The sequence below is a fragment of the Cannabis sativa genome, chromosome 5 (assembly GCF_029168945.1).
Source record: "Cannabis sativa cultivar Pink pepper isolate KNU-18-1 chromosome 5, ASM2916894v1, whole genome shotgun sequence".
In the NCBI taxonomy this organism is placed as follows: Eukaryota; Viridiplantae; Streptophyta; class Magnoliopsida; order Rosales; family Cannabaceae; genus Cannabis; species Cannabis sativa.
This window is the reverse complement of record NC_083605.1, coordinates 10,015,719-10,036,092: the sequence shown is the minus strand read 5'-3', so window position 1 is coordinate 10,036,092 and position 20,374 is coordinate 10,015,719. Positions and strand designations below refer to the sequence as shown.

General features: G+C 29.7%; 1 pseudogene; it reads left to right on the top strand.

The window, feature by feature from the left end:
• Positions 1-14,351: 14,351 nt before the first annotated feature.
• LOC133037799 (uncharacterized) lies at positions 14,352-18,967 on the top strand (annotated as a pseudogene).
• Positions 18,968-20,374: the final 1,407 nt, after the last annotated feature.

Below are 20,374 nucleotides of genomic sequence, written 5' to 3'. Positions count from 1 at the left end.
TATATTGACTTGGAAAGATATATATAACGGTAAGTTTGTAATATCTTAACTTAGTTGCAATATCGGTCCAGTCCAATGTATACTCCATACATTCGAAACTAGTATACTTTACTAATGTCCTGGAAAGAACATAACACTTACTCCAAGTGTAAGTACACATCATCGCTGATTATCACATTAGTGTAAATCCAAAACACTGATGAAACAGGGACTTATTCTTTTGATTCATATGATCACAATCACATTCCACTATGTTGACATACTGTAATTGTGAATAAACATATGATCAGGACTTAACTGATTTTGTGTGTGTGAATGTATTAAACATATTAAACCATTAGCATGTAAAATTCATGCAAACATTAATCACTTCAAATTTCTTATATTGATAACTAATCAGATTGTAAAGAGTTTTATTTAGGGCATAAAACCCAACAAACTCACACTTGCACTAATATAAAACAAAGTATGCAAATAGGTCAATCTGATGTCTTGATCTTCAGATCAAGTGTAGTATTTTTGATCCACCCAAACTTCTGGAAACTAGTTCATAAATACACTTATGAAACATCCTTTACTATATGTTTTACTCATCAAGGGATACTGAAATCTTTACTGTTTTAAAGTACATCTGAATAAACAGAAGACATATCTCTCATATTTTAAAATATGTAATTGAGATAATACAGTGTAGACTTTTCTTCAGTAATATAACTTTCTTGGTATTTTCAAATTCACAAAGTTATAATTCTTCTCTGGTAGAGCTTGAATTATTATAGAATAATTCCTCCACCCCCAAAGTAAGCACCATCTCAAGAATTTCGAAATTAGATGGTGAGATACAAGGACAACTGATACACAGTTCCTTAATATCTAACATATAGATCACTTTCATAAATCTTTCTTGAATATCTTCTAATGTTCCCTATTTGATTACATCTCAGATAGCTCACACTCAACAGCAGATGTCTGGTTAAATAATACTTTTAACCTCTTTATGTTTGGAGAGTTATCTAGTTGTGACTTTTGTATTAGTCTGAAACTTTAAGTTAAGACTAAGTCATCAACATAGCAGACTAGTATTTGAAGTGAAAAATACATGCCAGAGATTAAGTAATCAAAATTAAGATACCATAAAATTTTATGAGGATTAAGAAATCTTGGTTCAAGTTATTCGAATGGACTGAACTAGAGTTCTTTATCTTATTCTCATAATTCTGATAAGTTATACCTATCCATGTGTATGGTTAGATTTGCTTTTCAGTAGTGTTCTTAAGTAGCTATCACAAGTATCAACCTAATGAAGATGGGAATAGAATTTTAAAATTCTCCCACTCAATTAAGGTAGTGTGAAACTTTATCAAAGAACTTTCATAGGTATCAACCTTTTACTTACAATAGTAAAACGAAATGGAACATACAATCAAGATCAAGGATTTATATTGATAATAGCTAACTCATTATATTACTTCCATGTTTAAAGAAAATATGTGTTACATAGGGAATTGTGGAATAGACTCCACCCCTAAGTATATACATATAGGATACTGTGGATAACCTCCACCCCTAAGTATATAGAGATTATGATCCACCCCTAAAGGTTGTATAGATCATGATTCTCTAAGTGTGATAGAGTTTATGTGGAGTTGAATACTATCCAGAGTTCATTAGATATAAAAGATCGTTGAATTGCATAGTTTTCTTAACTTTTCTCCACCCCTATCAGATCAAAAAATCCTATTATTAAACAAATTCTTAATAATTGTATTAGAAAGAACAATTATTAATAAACATAGAATTAGTTTCTAGTGTTTATTTAATAGAACTCTATGAAGAGTTAAATATATAGAATTTGCATCAATAATAAAAACACTGACACATACAAACATATAAATATAATGTGGTAATAGTTGATGAAGATAAAGTAAATGAAGCTCAATCTCATAAATTGCAATGGTTGAATTCGAAAATAAAAACTTTATGAATAATAAAAAAATGTATTGCAACAATATGAGAAAAACAGGGATAAATATCCCTAACTAAAATTTGAAATCCAAATTGTCTTTAAACTAAAACAATTAATTCAAAAATAAATTGAAGAGCTCCATCTTCATCTGGACGATTTCACCCTGGTCCAGCTTTTCGATCCAACTCATCTGAGTTCAAGTAGCTTGGCCTATAAGAAGAAGAAAATAAATAAACAAAGTTAGTCCAGAATCATAAATCCAAGTGGATAATAATTCACTAAAACTCTTAAAGTTTATAAATAGAAATACCTTGTTTCTTTGCAAGAAGTTTAGGACACTGGGTTTCCAATGACCTTTCTCATTGCAGTAGAAACACTTTCCTTTAAGTGTAGCATCACCAGAAGCAGCAGCCTTTTTGTGTTTCATGGCTTTTGCACGCTTCTTGGTGTTCTTCCACTTCTTCTTCGATTTGGGTTTTGAAGCAGAGGCAACATTTGCTTCAGGTTTCATCGTCCCATTACCATTCCCAGGATTGTGAGGTTTACTCCCTTTCTACTTGGGTCTTCCAATCAAATTTTCATAAGTTTGAAGGTCATTGACTAATTCATGAAAGTCTATTTCCTTCTTATTCATGACATAATTTGATGTGTATGGTAGAAATGCTGGAGTCAGGCTATTCAAGATAAGGCTTACTTGAGTAGCGTTGTCCATTTCAGCACCATGATCCTGGGCTTCTTGGAAATAACTTGCCATGAGGAGAACATGGTCACGCACGTTTTGATGAGGTTCCATCCGTGCATTAATGTACTTCTTAGTCGCGTCAAAGCGTGACTGAAGTGATGCCTTACCGAATAGCTCATTTAACTTCGTCATAACTTCAGCAGCCTTCTTGATTTTAGAAAACCGAGTTTTGAGGGTGTCAACCATGCTGGAAAGCATAAAGTATAGAGCTTTGTTATTTTCTTTCTGCCAACGCTCATACTTTTCTTTCACAGCTTTGGATGCATTGTCCCCAGGCACTTCAGGTGACGGCTCAGTTAAAACAAACAAGGCACTTTCTCCTATGAGAGCAATATTAATGTTCTCATTCCATTTAGGAAAGTTAGATCGATTCAGCTTATTTTCAGTCAACAGTGATAACATGGGATTCATTATGATAACACAGGATACTACAAAATAATAGAAATCAATCAATAGAAATCAATAATGGTTTAACACAAAATCAATTCAGAAATTATAAGCACATAGCAAGTAGGATGATATGAGAAAATACTTAAAAAAAAATTCAATCCTAAATAATTTCTAAGGTTTTTCAATAAACTGATATCACTGTCCCGTTTAGGCGAGAGTCAAAGCTACCATCTATTGAATAGAGTTGTCAGCTCATCTAAAATGTTAAACATTCTAGCAACCTTTTATTCGATCAAGATTGGAATCTAGCGTTGTCCCGTTTAGGCGAGAGTCAAGGCTATTCTATCTTATGAGCTACTACTATTGTTTCGCAATTTGCAAGTCAAATATGGTCGCCACCATTAGGGTGATCTATACCATATAAAACACTTACAAACTACTTCTCTTTCGAGATTAAACGGTGTGAAATTGCTAATGAACGTTCCTCCATTAGGGAGGATTACTCACTAAAACAAACGCAATGTAAAACCAACAATGGAGATCGAATATCTTAATAATAATAAAGCTCATTCTTTAAAATGTATTTTCTTTATTATTCTAATAAATATATTCATTAAATATCAAATTTAGAATTAAAAAAATTCAAAAATAAGAATTTAATATAATATTTATAAAATTATACTTAGATGGTGATTGAAATAAAATTAATTATTTCCATCTTAGTAGTAATTTTAAATATAAATCTTAAGGAAATTAATTTAAGTTGTATTAATTGAAATTAATTAGCAACTTAAAAATTTCCATAAGAATATATTTATTGTTTTCGAAAAAATAAAGTATAAAGCCATACCAATTTTCGAAAATACTAATAAATACTTAGAAAAAAAATACTTCAAGCAAAAATATCACCTATCTAGATTTTCTTTTGACTAATTAATTCAATTTCTAATAATATATATTTTAAATTCATTTATTTTAAATTAATCAATAAATGAAAAAAATCATTGATCTAAGTTGGTCCAAGAATTAATTAAAATAAATAATTAATTTACAACTCAATCTATTTTTCAAGATAAATTCAAAAATATTGCATAATTACAATGCAATTTTTCGAAATTGATCAATAAAATAAAGAAAAAATATATTTTAAAAATTATTTAAATTTAAGTTGAAAAATTAAATTTCAACCTAAAAATAATTTTCTATTTAATTAAGTGTCATGAAAAAATAAATATTTAAGTATCATGATGAAAATCAACTTAGATATTTAAATTTTTCAACTTAATTGAATGTATTAAATTCAAGAAATAAATAATTAAGTGTAGAGAAGGCTTAATTATTAATTTCTAGTTTAATACTAGGAAAAATATACTTAAATAAAATTGTACCAAAATTAATAATTTAAATAATTAATTTCACAATTTATAATATTTTCCTATTTAAATATTAGAAATAATAAGTAGTCTAGAAATAACTATTTAGAAAATATCTTATTTGACTAAGTATCTTTTCAACAAAAAAATTTGAAAAATATCTAATTTAAGTTGTTTAGAAAAAATCTAGAACTTAAATAATCTCAAATTTAGATTTAATTAAATATCAAAAATTAAGTTGTAACCACTTAATTTGAAAAATATTCCATTTTAAATTTAAAACTAACTTAAAAAATATCTTAAGAATCTTTAATAACTAATGCCTAGGATTCTTCAACTTAATTTAAAATTTAAATAAAATATTCAAATTTAAGTTAGATATGAAAAATCAGTTAAAATAACTAATTTATAACTTAAATAGGAATATTTAATTAAATAAGCTCCAGAAAGAATCTAGTTAGTTAAAATTCTTTATTTAATTAAATACAAGAAAAATACAAATAGTTTGTCTAGAAATAATATCTAAAACTAAAAGTGTTTTTCTTAAAATTAACTTTAAAATATTAAAATGAAAATAAATTTCATATATTTTAAAAGTTAATTATGTTGCTAATTCAATTTTATTAGGTCAAACTAATATAATTAACCTAGTACAGTTATTTAAATCAGGCAAATGGGCCTTCACAATTGGGGTAGTTCATGTGAGGGGGTGCTGGGTTCAGTATGTCGTACCCACTTCTATGGCTCCCAACTCTAACACAAGGCCCAAAAGAGAGGAATTTAACCTTAAAATAAATAACTGTTATTAATTAAATAGGTCCAAAAACTAACTGGACCTAAATAAAATTTATCATGGTGTGACATTTTATTTAGCAACAACCTATATGCATCTATATAATAAAATAAACATATAGGCTCACACAGGCACAAACTTGGATGGGTTCTATCATGTTGCTAGGTCATACACAGATGAAAGAAGATTGTAAAATTTACCTGTTACAAATTATTAACTTGACCAAGGGAGCCATCATATCATTAGATCTGGCAAAAGGTTAACCATGACTATTTGCAATCAAGTAATAATAGGTTTTGAAAAACTTACACACAAGCTAAAACCATATACTCCTGCAATAAGGTTAGCTGGATAGTTGGAAGTAGGATTTATTTAATTTTAAATAAATAAATTTCAAAAATAAATAAAATAATTAAATAAATAAATAAATAAAATAATATTTAATTTTTCAAAAAAAAATAAAAATAAAAAAATTATTTTTCGAAAAATAAAAAAAAAATATATATATTTAATTTTGAAATTATTTAAAATAATTATTAAAAATTAAACCTACAATTTTGAAAAATTAGGTTTCAACTAACCTAAATATCATTTCAAAATTTGCTAACTACTTTTAAAAATTAAATGTTATTTTATAAATAAAAATTAAAAAAAAATTAAATACCTTTTTCAGATTTTAAATTTAATTTAAATAAATAAAATGACAAAATTTAAAAGTTAGCAAAATATCTTACATCTATTTAAAATTACATGATTATAGTTATCTTATTTTAAATTTAAATAAGGTCAAATTATTTAAAAAAAAAATAATTTAAAAAATTTAAAATCTGACCTTAAATTTAAAAATAAGATAAGATATAATCAAATTTAAAAATAAGATAGATAATTAAGCAAAAAAGATAGATATTGACTATTTCAAATTCAAATTACACAAATATCATGAATTAAATTTTAAAAAAAAATATTAAATTAATTAATTATGATAATTAGAATTGAATTAGGAATAGTAAATGTATAAATACAAAACTACACAAAAAATCGGAACCTAAATCCATGAAAAAACATGAAAAAACGAAGAAAAACGAAAAAATTGTGAGCTGTACGGACGGTATGCGTTGCATACCTGTCCGCGCGCGCTCACAGAGGGGTTGGCCGAGAAACCTCGGCAGAATGGGAGACTTGCAGCATATCCGCATGCGGAATGGGGTGTCTTCAGACACCCGCGCACGTAGCTCGGACAAAATCCTGTCTGAATACGCGTGAGACCGAGGTGCACTCGGTTCCGCGCGCGCGTGAGTGATGCACAGCATCCTCATCTTTTTTCGAATCTTCTAAAAATCATAACTAATTCAAATTAAATCGAAATTGAGTTCTGTAAAAAAGTAACTTGCTTAATTTTTTCCATAATATCCAATAAAAATAATTCCAGAAACAAAATTTTAATTATTTTTTACGAAAATTCACAAACATCAATCAATCATCAAATAACACTCAATACAACATGATACCATCCAAATAACAAACAATCGTTTTAAAGTCCAAATTTCTTGCAAGCAAATACATTACCATGGCTCTGAGGCCAGTTATTGGAATTTATTTTACTAGGGTCTTAGATCTACTCACAAGTATGTTGTTTAACACCCTAAATATGAACTTTCTAAAACGATAAAATAAACACATATAAAGTTAAGAAAACCTTACATTGATGCAGCGGAATTAATGTCTCCTTCCACTCAGATCTCTAACCCTTGTATCCTTTCTGTAGCAGAGTATAATCAAGATCTGAGCCCGAATGTCCTTCTTCTTTTGAGTTTGATCCTTCACAGTCTTCCAATCTATGATTGAGTTACTGCTTGCTGTGTGTGGGCACTCACTCTTTCACTAGGGTCAAAATTTAGGAAGAGGAAAAGAGAAGAGGATTTCGGCCAAAGTATAGAAAATAGGGAAGGCTCAGTTTTTCTGAAGAGAGAAATTTCTGTCAAAATATGTTATGAAAACTTATGAAAGCATATAATTTGACTGAGCCATCACTTTCTATTTATAGGCAACTACTAGGTTTAGGTTAGGAATTATTTGGCATTAAAATAATGAAAATATCGATTTGAATTTCCACAATTAGTGGCCGGCCATGGTGTGATAATGGGCCCCACTTGATTTTGCAGTTTTAACAAATTTTATTTCTATTTTCTCAAAAACGCCAATTTTCCAATTCTAACCATTTAAATGCCAAAACTAATTATTTAATAACTAAAATAGATTATTAAATAATATTTTCATTTAATTTAATTATTAATTAGACATATAAAGTCCATTTATAAATAAATAAACCTAGAATCTCTTTTCTTTACAATTTCACCCTTGCTTAGTGAAAATTCATAAATTAGACATAGTCTAACTTTAGAATTATAATTGATCAATCACGAATCAATTAATGAGTCTTACAAGCAGAATGTTCTCAACTAGAATGGGGACCATGGATCTATATGATGAGCTTCCAATAAGTGAACCAAATTTACCAAGTAAATTCCTACTTATTAATTCTTCGTTGAATCCACTCTTAGAACTTAGAATTGCACTCTCAGACTTATATAGAGCATATTATATGTTCCACGATATCAATATGTTATCTCATTTAACCATTGTTATAATCTTATTATGATTTAAAGATCCTCTATATAGATGATCTACATCGAGATGGGATAATTTTACTGTTCTCACCCCTCAATGTATTTTGCCCCTTAAAACACTTAGCTACCTGTAAATGGTATTTAGTGATCTAATAATTAGTCGGTTAAACAAGAGCTCATCCATTTACTTCTATTTGCTAAGCTCGAAGGGAATCATCACTTGACTTCTATACACCAGTAGAAGCTATAGATTCCATATTTATGTTCAGCACTCCCACTCAATCATACTATCATGTTCCCAAAATATACGTATCACCCTGACCCAAAAGTAGGCTTAACTAATAAATCAAAGAACATGAATAGTACTCCTGAGTTGAGCCTAAGCATATCAGGATTTAGATTCTTTTAATCTTAAGATCAACTACTGATATTGACTTGGAAAGATATATATAACGGTAAGTTTGTAATATCTTAACTTAGTTGCAATATCGGTCCAGTCCAATGTATACTCCATACATTCAAAACTAGTATACTTTACTAATGTCCTGGAAAGAACATAACACTTACTCCAAGTGTAAGTACACATAATCGCTGATTATCACATTAGTGTAAATCCAAAACACTGATGAAACAGGGACTTATTCTTTTGATTCATATGATCACAATCACATTCCACTGTGTTGACAATACTGTAATTGTGAATAAACATATGATCAGGACTTAACTGATTTTGTGTGTGTGAATGTATTAAACATATTAAACCATTAGCATGTAAAATTCATGCAAACATTAATCACTTCAAATTTCTTATATTGATAACTAATCAGATTGTAAAGAGTTTTATTTAGGGCATAAAACCCAACAGAGGAGTTATTCTACAAGAGTGTAAAAACCCTTCTATAATAACTCAAGCTCTACCAGAGAAGATTTATAACTTTGTAAATTCGACATTACCAGAAAGTTATTTTGCTGAAGAAAATCTTACACTGTATTATCTCAGTTCCAAATTTTAAAATATGAGAGATATGTCTTCTGTTTATTCAGATGTACTTAATAAGCAGTAAGGATTTCAGTATCCCTTGATGAGTAAAGCATATAGTAAAGGATGTTTCATAATATTTTTATGAACTTGTTCCCAAAAGTTTGGGTGGATTCAAATATACTACACTTGATCTCAAGATTAAGACAACATATTGATTGGAATGCACAATTTGTTTTATGTTAGTGCAAGTGGGAGTTTGTTGGGTTTTGCGCCCTAAATAAAACCCATTACAATCTGATTAGTTATCAATCTAAGAAGTTTGAAGTGATTTATGTTTGCATGAATTTTTTATGCTTATGGTTTAATATATTTAATATATGCACAAAATCAGTTAAGTCCAGAACATATATTTATTCACAATTACAGTATTGTCAACACAGTGGAATGTGATTGTAATTATATGATTCAAAAGACTAAGTCCCTGTTTCATCAGTGTTTTGGATTTACATTGATGTGATAATCAGCGATGATGTGTACTTACACTTGGAGTAAGTGTTATGTTCTTTCCAGGACATTGGTAAACTATACTAGTTTCGAATGTATGGAGTATACATTGGACTGGACCGATATTGAACTTAGTCAAGATATTATAAACTTACCGTTGTATCTTTCCAAGTTAATATCACTAGTTGATCTTAGATTAAAAGAATCTAAATCCTGATATGCTTAGGCTCAACTCAGGAGTGATATTCATGTTCTTTGATTTATTAGTTAAGCCTACTTTTGGGTCAGGGTGATACGTATATTTTGGGAACATGATAGTATGATTGAGTGGGAGCGCTGAACATAAATATGGAATCTATAGCTTCTACTGGTGTATAGAAGTCAAATGATGATTCCCTTCGAGCTTAGCTAAATGGAAGTAAATGGATGAGCTCTTGTTTCAGTGACTATTTCTTAGATCACTAAAACATCATTGACAAGTAGCTAAGTGTTTTAAGGGGCCAAATACATTGAGGGGTGAAAACGGTAAATTTATCCCATCTCGATGTAAATCATCTATATAGAGGATCTTTGATCACATTAAGATTATAACAATGGTTAAATGAGATAGCATATCTATATCGTGAAACATATAGAGTAGTGCCCACACACAACAAGTGGTACCTCAATCATAGATTGGAAGACTGTGAAGGATCAAACTCAAAGAGAAGGACATTCGGGCTCAAATCTTGATAATGCTCTACGACAGAAAGGATACAAGGGTCAGAGATCTGAGTGGAAGGAGACATATTATTCCGCTGCAACCAATGTAAGGTTTTCTTAACTTTATATGTGTTTAATTATCGTTTTAGAAAGTTCATATTTAGGATGTTAAACAACATACTTGTGAGTAGATCTAAGATTCTGGTAAAATAAATTCCAACACCACTACCTATTTATAGACTCATCTTAGAATGAGTTTTGGGTATTTATAATTTGACCCCTCAACAAATTATAAATTAACTTATGGTATCTACACATTAATTCCATGATAATTTAATACCATTTTGATACCCATTAACATAATTGGTCACTTAATTTTGTATCACAAGAGCATATACATTATACATATGTAAATTATTTTATAAGGTAATTCCCCTTTATTATTTTACTAGGTGGAAGTTACGTGCCGAGCCACGTATTGTTAGTTTTATTTAAGGTTTTGAGTTTTTTTTTTAGATTTTGATAACTAAAGTGGTATGATTATTTGAACGATTTGTTTTATAAAAGTAAATTGTGTGTCAGTGTATTGGTAAACGTATGATATGTATATTGTTATTAATAATAAAAAGTACGTCAATCTCAATATATACATACTTATATAGTAGTTATTCTTAATGTGAAGAAATAATTTATGATAAGTTATAACAATATATGACTTTAACATTTATTATTTATTTTTGAAAAATTCAAATGAGAAATATATGTGTTTTATAAAATTTAAAAGAAACATTATGTACCAAAAAATAAGGAAAAGAGCCATCTAAACTTAAAGGAAAAGAATTATTAAATAAAATCTTAATATAAAACACCCCTACGAAAATAAAACAGTAAATGGTGAATTGATTGTACATAATGTTAAGATAAAACTGCTAAGATAAACTGCTGAGATAAAATTCTAATATGCTGAGATGAAAGATTAAGATAAACTGTTGAGATGAAAGATTAGAATTTTATCTTAATCTTTCATCTCAGCAGTTTAAATGGTGAATTGATTGTACTTCAGACTCATCATTCGTTCTGGATCTACATACAACTCGATTATTCATTTTTTAGCTGATAATTTCTCCGTAATTTTTTAGAGAAACAAACAATGTTTCTAAAAATTAATTTCTCTTTTCTTCTATATATATACATATATTTATATATATATATAGATACATCTCCATAGATACATATTCACTTTTTATATTTTTTGTTTTAATGATTATGATGGAAAGAAAAAAAAATACATGTTTAGGAGTAGAGAGTTTTGCTGGAAAGATTCTCAAGAGCGATATTAACACGTAAGGGTGCTTGGCACCAATGGTGCCTTTTAGCATTTTTTATAATTCATATGTACGTACCATATGTCTTTATTTATATACACTCATATCATTTAATTTGAGAATATTTGTCAAAGAAAAAAGTTTACGAGAGCTAATTAAATGAACTTCAAATTTCATGATTTGGGTGAGCAATTGATACATTTACATATCATTTAACAAACAAAATAAGAAGGATTTTAAATACTAAAATGGTAAAATTTTTCACTGATTTTCATACACTGAATTTTCCCATTTATCCAGCTCCCCTGGAATCACAGACACCACCCAATTAAGAAAAACGTTACGTACAATTCATGTATCCTAAGTTTTGTATATATGTTTATTTTTCGTAATAGATCTTGATTTTTAATTGCTATAAAAGTAAATGTCGTATAGGTAACTTAATTAAATAATATTTTTTAAAAAATAACAAAAGTAACAAAAATTATACAAGAGGTAGGAGTCTCTTCCACCAAGACAATCTATGAACCTCAACCTGACATGAGAGAGATGCCCCAAGAAAGATTACCAATAAAATTATATAAAGAAAATATAATACAATAAGTTGAAAAAAATTCACATTTTAAATAGTAATTTATAATAACTTAAAAGCAAGAGCATGCTACTTACAATATTTCTTAATAAGTTTATCAGATTATTCAATATAGAAAAAATAATAATTTTAAATCATTAGGTGAAAAAGCAATTCGTCAAGTAAGAAAGAATTTGTTGATCATAATCTAGTCAGAGCAATTGGCACCATAAAACCACATTTATCTTCTCCCTGCAATCTCTGTAATCAAGAAATCTCTGTAATCAAGAAAGAACACATTTTAATTGTATTGAACAAGCTCGAAGAACAAATTTTTCTTTTCATATACATAAATGAAAAATCAAATAAGTTTACATAAAGACTTATTTCTCTGAAATTGCAACTAAGGAAGACATTTCTGAGTTTTATCACAGAATCATGATTTTATTATAAGTTTGTCAGTCATACTTTCTAGCTTGCAAAGAAATGACCATTTTAAAATCTATTAGTTTAACAATGAAAATAAGTTTGCAATCCAAATATTAGTGCTTCGATACACATCTAATTTAATGCACCAAAGTAATAACAAAAATACCTTCCCATCCAATTAAAGGGAAAATTTATAACACTAATTAATTAAAGGCATTGCTTATATAACCAAATTATTTTACTATTTGAATCAGTTATTTGATCAAGCCTTCGTTCGTCCACCGCAAGTCAACCAGCCCAGTCCATCGTCATCAAACACTTTTCATCGTCCTCAATCAAACAACCAGGCTAGTAGAGAGCCATTCCCGATTGCAGTCTCGCCAAAGGAAAGGTCAATCACATGCTCGTGGTTGGAGGATGCATGATCAGCCAAACAGAAGCAGTTGTCGGAATGTCTTCGAAAGTAAAGTTCCTTCCACATTGTCGATCGTCTCAACTCGGTGAACAAGGCCACTTTGGATTTTCCATCAATGTCGTTTCAGACTAATAAGTCACAACTTGATAACTCTCCAAACAATAAAGAGGTTAAAAGTATCATTTAACTAGACATCTGCTATTGAGTGGGAGCTATCTGAGATGTAATCAAATAAGGAACATTAGAAGATATTCAAGAAAGATTTATGAAAGTGATCTATATGTTAGATATTAAGGAACTGTATATCAGTTATCCTTGTATCTCACCAACTTATTCGAAATTATGAGATGGTGGTTACTTTGGGGGTGGAGGAATTATTCTATAATAATTCAAGCTCTACCAGAGAAGAATTATAACTTTGTAAATTCGAAATTACCAGAAAATTATATTACTGAAGAAAAGTCTACGCTGTATTATCTCAATTCCATATTTTAAAATATGAGAGATATGTCTTCTGTTTATTCAGATGTACTTTAAAACAGTAAAGGATTTCAGTATCCCTTGATGAGTAATGCATATAGTAAAGGATGTTTCATAAATGTATTTATGAACTAGTTTCCAGAAGTTTGGTTGAATTCAAATATACTACACTTGATCTAAAGATCAAGACATCAGATTGACTTATTTGCACACTTTGTTTTACGTTAGTGCAAGTGGGAGTTTGTTGGGTTTTATGCCCTAAATAAAACTCTTTACAATCTGATTAGTTATCAATATAAGAAATTTGAAGTGATTTATGTTTGCATGAATTTTGCATGCTAATGGTTTAATATATTTATTACATTTATACACAAAATCAGTTAAATCCAGATCATATGTTTATTCACAATTACAGTATCGTTAACACAGTGGAATGTGATTGTGATCATATGAATCAAAAGACTAAGTCCCTGTTTCATTAGTGTTTTGGATTTAGACTAATGTGATAATCAGCGATGATGTGTACTTACACTTGGAGTAAGTGTTATGTTCTTTCCAGGACATTTTCCTAGTATACTAGTTTCGAATGTATGGAGTATACATTGGAATATTGCAACTTAGTTAAGATATTACAAACTTACTTGTTATATCTTTCCAAAATATCGTAGTTGATCTTAAGATTAAAAGAATCTAAATCCCGATATGCTAAGCTAAAAACAAAAACATTTATTAAATACTTTTTGGTCGGGGTGATTGGGATGATACATATATTTTGGGAACATGATAGTATGATTGAGTAGTCGAACATAAATAAATCTAACTTGGTGTATAGAAAAGTGATGATTATATTTTATTATTAATTTTTTAATTAATATTTATTACTTTATTATTTTTATTTTAATTTTTTATTAATATATTTTAATATATATGTCAAACTTAACGTAATAGTTAAAAGTTAACGGAAACAAAAAAAAATCTAGTGAATGATTAAAAGTAAACGAAGCTTGATTAAGCAAGAATTGTCATGACTTTTAATATATAAAGATAAAAAAAAAAAACAATATTTATTTTAAATAAATTATGCGTAGCAATACAATTGTAAACTTTTATCATTAAGCTTATGAAGGAAAAAAAGAGGAGTCTTTTAAACAAAAAAGCAGTCTTTTACATAGAGAGAAGAGAAAGAGTGTCCCTTGAATCTGTCAAGAGTGGTTAACCATCTCTCATGCCTCGACTGTTTCTGCCGTGGAATAAAATTTTCTTAAAGAGAAAGAGGAGGAGGAGAGGTGGCGATGGCGATGGCGATGGCGGCGGTGATGCTTAGGTCAGATATTCATCCGAATCGATGATTGCCTATCTGTACTCCGATGTACCGCCGTCTGCAAGGGCTACTCATGGCATTATTGCCCTCGATCCCTTTCCCCAGGATCCAAATTATTACAATTATATTCAATTTCCCTTAGCCTTTCCCCAAGATGAGAGGCAAAAGCGTCCATCTTGGACTGGTCGAGGGTTGGCTAAGAATTTCACTTAAGGAGGAGGGTCTTCTCTGTCCAAGTATGGGAATTGAATTTTGGTAATAACAAAAATGGCAGTACTACCACCTCATGGAATTTGCTTTCCATAATGTTTTTGTTCATTATATTTGACAATATTTATATTTACCAATATGATATTAGGGAAGAGAAGATGGAAAATTTTTCAATTTCCAGATCCTGGCTATCTAGCTTTCGGCATGCGCGTACAAAACTTCCCTCTTGTCTATCCATTTTGGCCTACTAAAATTCCTGCCCTTCCCTCCTCTCCCATTGTCTCAGCTCTTGATGTTTGAAACTTGGCTGTTTTCTAACTATTTATGATACTCTTTTTTTTTTTTTTAATAAATTATTTATGATACTGTTAGTATACATGAATGAATTATTCACGGTATTCTTGTTAGTATACTGTTAGGCAGATAGTGCAAATATTTCTAAGGCTAAGGCGAGTTGTATTCTAGTTGTGTATTAGGTAGGTAGTGCAGCCTACAAGAACTGTTTATGATATTTCAACGAATGCCAGGGGTTTTTATGGAGAAAATCCTCTTCTTCTCGTTATTGAAAAAAATAAAATAAAATAAACAAGAAGATGTAGCAGTGGCCAAGTACCAGGTGCAATGCTATATAGCTGGTGATAAAAGGTTCTCCACCCTATCTTCTCGAAGAAAAGATTTTAAAAATGTCTCATATGATGTTTTGTTGCTAAATAGAGACAGTTGCTCTGAGCTGTTAAAATGGTCGGTTCAATGTTTCAAGATCAAGAGTTTGTAACTTTTGACAATATCTATATTGTGTGTCAATGTGATTTCTCATGCTTCAAGATGTCATTTGCTATCATGCGCCATGAAGGCTTTAGAGGTTTCTAATGAGGTTTTGGTACTTCTCTAATGGGAACAATCCCAGCTAGAGCGCTCTACATGACAGCCCGTGAAGTTACCAAGAGTAATGTTGGGACAGTCACTGTTAGATTAGGGTATTCAGATACTGCAGCACTTGCTATAGCTAATGCTGCAGCAGGGTTGAGTTCAGCTATGGCTGCTCAATTAGTTTGGACCCCAATTTGATGTTGTAAGCCAAAGACTCATGGTTCAGAGTTGCAGTAATAGTAGTAGTAATGTTAAAAACTCTATTCCTAGTGTTAGTAGCTATAGTTACACCAATGGCTTAGATGCTTTTAGGAAAATCATGTACTCAGATGGCTTTAGAGGATTTTATAAAGGTTTTGGGATATCTATAGTGACATATGCACCATCTAATTCTGTTTGGTGGGCTTCATATTCTGTTGCACACAGGCTCATTTGGGATGGTTTTGGTTGTTATATGGGGAAGAAGAAGAAAGACGAGAATGGTTTAACTCATCGTTGTAGTAGTAGTTTTAGGCCTGATTCCCGAGCAACCTTGGGCGGTCCAGGGTCTAAGTGCTGCAATGGCTAGTGGTGTTTCTGCTTTGATTACTATGCCACTTAACACAATCAAAACAAGGCTGCAAGTGTTGGATGGAGAGGAAAATGGGCAAAGAAGGGCACTCACAATTGTTCAAAATGTGAGGAATTTGGTTGTGGAAGGCGGTTTCGGTGCTTATTGCAGAGGATTAGGGCCAAGATGGGCTTCAATGGATATGTCAGCCACAACTACTGATCACTAATTATGAGTTCTTCAAAAGACTTTCTACCAAGATGTAATTCGACTCCTCATCAAAAGAGGTTTGTATTTTAATATTGCATCTCCATATCTTTGACTCTGTGTGAGTTAGTAAGATATTCTAAGAGTTCTTTTTTTTAAATTTATTTAAGTATGATAGGATTTAAATTTCATTACATTTGTTGTTTATATGGATTTTTCAGTTTCAATTTGTTGTTATTAATTTTCTACGGTGGATAATTGAAAACTTTTATTGTGAGCTGTCCTATTATTAGTATGCATGTTGGAAACTCGTTAGAGTTTCTTTCAAGAAAAAGAAAAAAAAATAAATAAATAAATATCTGCTTCATTTCATTATTTTCAAATAATACTCCACTCTCTTCTTTCCTTTCGGGCTTATATATATAAGCCTGTTCCCTTACTTACATACTTCATTTTCCCTCTTTTTCGATTTCGACTCTCCTTCCCCAGGTAACTTTCCCTCAATCCTAACTCTGCTTCTTTCTCGATTAATTATTTATATCTTTAGTTTTGATTTCTTGACTTTTTTTTATTAATCAGTGCTTACTCTTTGTTCTTCATTTTACTAGTAATTGATTCATGGTTTTAATTATGAGTGTGTCTTTCTCCGTTTGTAATCGATTTCTTTTTTTACTAGTGTGGATCTTTGAGCTTAGGATTTAGAGTTTATAAGTTTGTTGTTTTCTTTCTTTCTTCTCGGTGATTTGATTTTCATCATGTTTGTTTATATTTGATGCTGATCGTTTTTCAAATCATGATTTTCATCTTGTTTGTTTATATGCATAATATTCCTAGTCATATATCTGGTTTGGTGCTATTTCTTTTAGCTGCAGAAAGATTAATGCAAGTAGATCTGCATGTTGCCTTAATTGTGCATTATTAGGTATTTAATTATCAATATTAGTAGAAATGTTTGTTTAGTTAACTGAAGATTTATTGATATGGTTCCGGTGTTTTTCTCTTTTTAGATTTCGACTCTCCTTCTTTAAACTTTCCCTCAATTCTAACTCTCATTCTTCCTCAATTGATATATTCTTGATTTGTTCTTAGTTTTACTGGTAATTTATTCATGGTTTTAATTATGAGTTTGTATCTCTCCCTTTGCAATCTTTTCTTTTTTACTAGTTTGATTTGATTTTCATCATGTTTGTTTATATATGGAGCTGATCGTTTTTTGAATCATGATTTTTATCATGTTTGTTTATATTCTTTTTTAGGAAAATAATAATTTACTTGTTTGTACTCATATTCCCTTATTTACTCTTGTGCCGCCGATGTGCGGGAAGGTTTATTCTGCTCTGACCATAATATTCTAAGTCATATATATGGTTTGGTGCTATTTCTTTTAGCTGTAGAAAGATTAATGCGAGTAGAGCATCTTGTGTTAAGTGTACATTATTAGGTAATAGTTGAGTATTTAAATATTTCTCAGATTCCATGGTTTGCTGGAAGAGAGTCACAAATTCAGACTTGAAGAAAGCACTTGAGATTCCTCGGTGTGCTGCCGTATACATAATTAGAACAGACATGCTGATTAACAATCAAATGCATTTCGTGGTGGGAGAAGAAACTTACAACATTGATGTGAGGGAACGTAAAGCTGGTATCGACGATCTGAGATATTCTGTTAGGAAGCTGGAGTTTAGAAGGGTCATTGATGGACGCAGGCTCCAAGTTGGAGACACTCTCTATTTCGCAGAGATTCCTGTTGATGTCCATCATCCTGTACGCATCTAAAGTTGTTTCACAATATATCGTATATTACTATACTTTATAAACTAATTGAAAAGTTTCTAAAGCAGAATGGAGGCCTTCGGATCTCGGCCACAAGGACAAGACGCGGCGCTGTGCACAACTTATGGTGAAAGGTTCGATTTATGTTTTTACCAATTGATTTTTTCCGAAAAAATTCGTATAGGATAGTATAAGAAATCAGGAGGGTTCTTATATTCTCTTTGTTGAGGTTGTTGCTTGACTGAAGAAGGTTCGATTTATGTTTTTACCAATGGATTTTTTCCAAATAAATTCGTATAGGATAGTATAAGAAATCAGGACTTGACTGAATGTTGCATAGAAATTAGAAAGTTTTTGCTAGTGTCATTATGATAATAAGTGAAGACACATAACCTCAAATTTATACCTGGATGTATTTTTCTACCGAGATTGATTCATAAACTTTGCAATGTGCATAATGTTGCATGATAACTTGTACCATTGTTTTAATTCTTGTAATAGTGTTTTAACTCTTGTGCTCTGACTCCAATCTGTGTATTGATTCAGAGCTTGGTTTGTTGGTTCCAAGGTGACTTGCGTGAAGAAGAATCAATATAAACACGAAGCTATTTTGATGTTTACAGTGTAGCTACAATGGTTCCATTCCAACACAAGAATTATACTGTGATTGAGAAATAATGTTTCAGTTTGTGCTGTTCAATGCTTTACTAATTGGAAAAACAGTTTCTTTTCTTCGATTCTTGCCTTTTCAATTTTAAAGTTTAGTGCATTTTATACCATAACATTCTATGATTTTGCAGAAGTCTTTCACGTCCTTGATTAAGTTTATTTTCTGTTGAAACTACAAAACAACCCATGCTAATTGCACCTATGCCTGCATAGACTACTTCTAAGTCAAAACTACAATTTTTTTAGGGAAATTTACATCCAAGCACATTAATATTGATTTATTTACATAAATATTGTGATCTAAATTAATATAAAAATATTAACGTTTTCCAATACCGTTCACATATTAATTATTTTGCTTTAAGTATATATATGACATTAACTGATGAGATATATTTCATACTATCATCGTTTTGCTTTTTTAAAATTTGTTCAGTTATTTGAAGTAATAGAAAAACATTATTTTCATTTATTTATTTACTTATTTATTTTATAGTTTATAAGAATACTTAATTTACTCGATCTTCTTGTTATTTTTTTTTTTATCTTTCTCTCTTTTTCTTTTCTCTATCTTTAACTTTAAAAAGAATTCATGGCCACATCATAACTCGGTTGAGCTTAAAAATATATTATTGTAATCTATTTTTCAATTCAATGTAAACATTTTAAAATGTGGAAAGTATATAATTTTTGCTATTTCTAAAATAAAAGAAAATTATTAGATTGCTCATGATACCAATCATATACTAATTAGTTACTGTTGTTTTTTTAATCTTAATTAATATTTGTTTTAGAATTTAGTAAATTAGATTATAGTATACTATGATAACTAATTAGTTTCTACACTAATTTAGATTACCAATATATATATATATATATATTTATATACATGTTAGGAGTGGGAGGGATATTCTGAATCAGAAAATTAGGATTCCGTCATAAATATAAAAATTTCTCTATGTAAAATGCATGTTATATATCATTTAGTTTTCAGTTTAAAAAAATCAAAAATGTGAATTTTATACACATGGATAACTTGTTTGTTAATTTATTTATGAAGAACTCATTTTTTTTATTCTTAGTTTGATAAAAATCATCAGGTTTTATTTTTGTTTCAATATGCAAATAAACTAACAAGTTTATTTGGCATATATGAGTATAGACATATATACCACATAAACTTATATTTAAATCTCTAACAAATGTATATATTGTTATCCAAGTTTACTATGTAACACATATTACAGTCATGTACTTTGTATACAACTAGATTTGATGTCTTGACTTAAAAAAATAGACTAATTAGTTTGTTATTTAATAGGCATACATGATGATAGGTTGTGTTTGAAACAAAAACATAAATTATTGTTCTAATATACGAAAAATAAATTAATAGGTTTATTGGCATGTATCATTCTATTTGATTATAGTTTACTATGTATTGAAAAAAAATAAAATGTTGTTCCCACAAACAA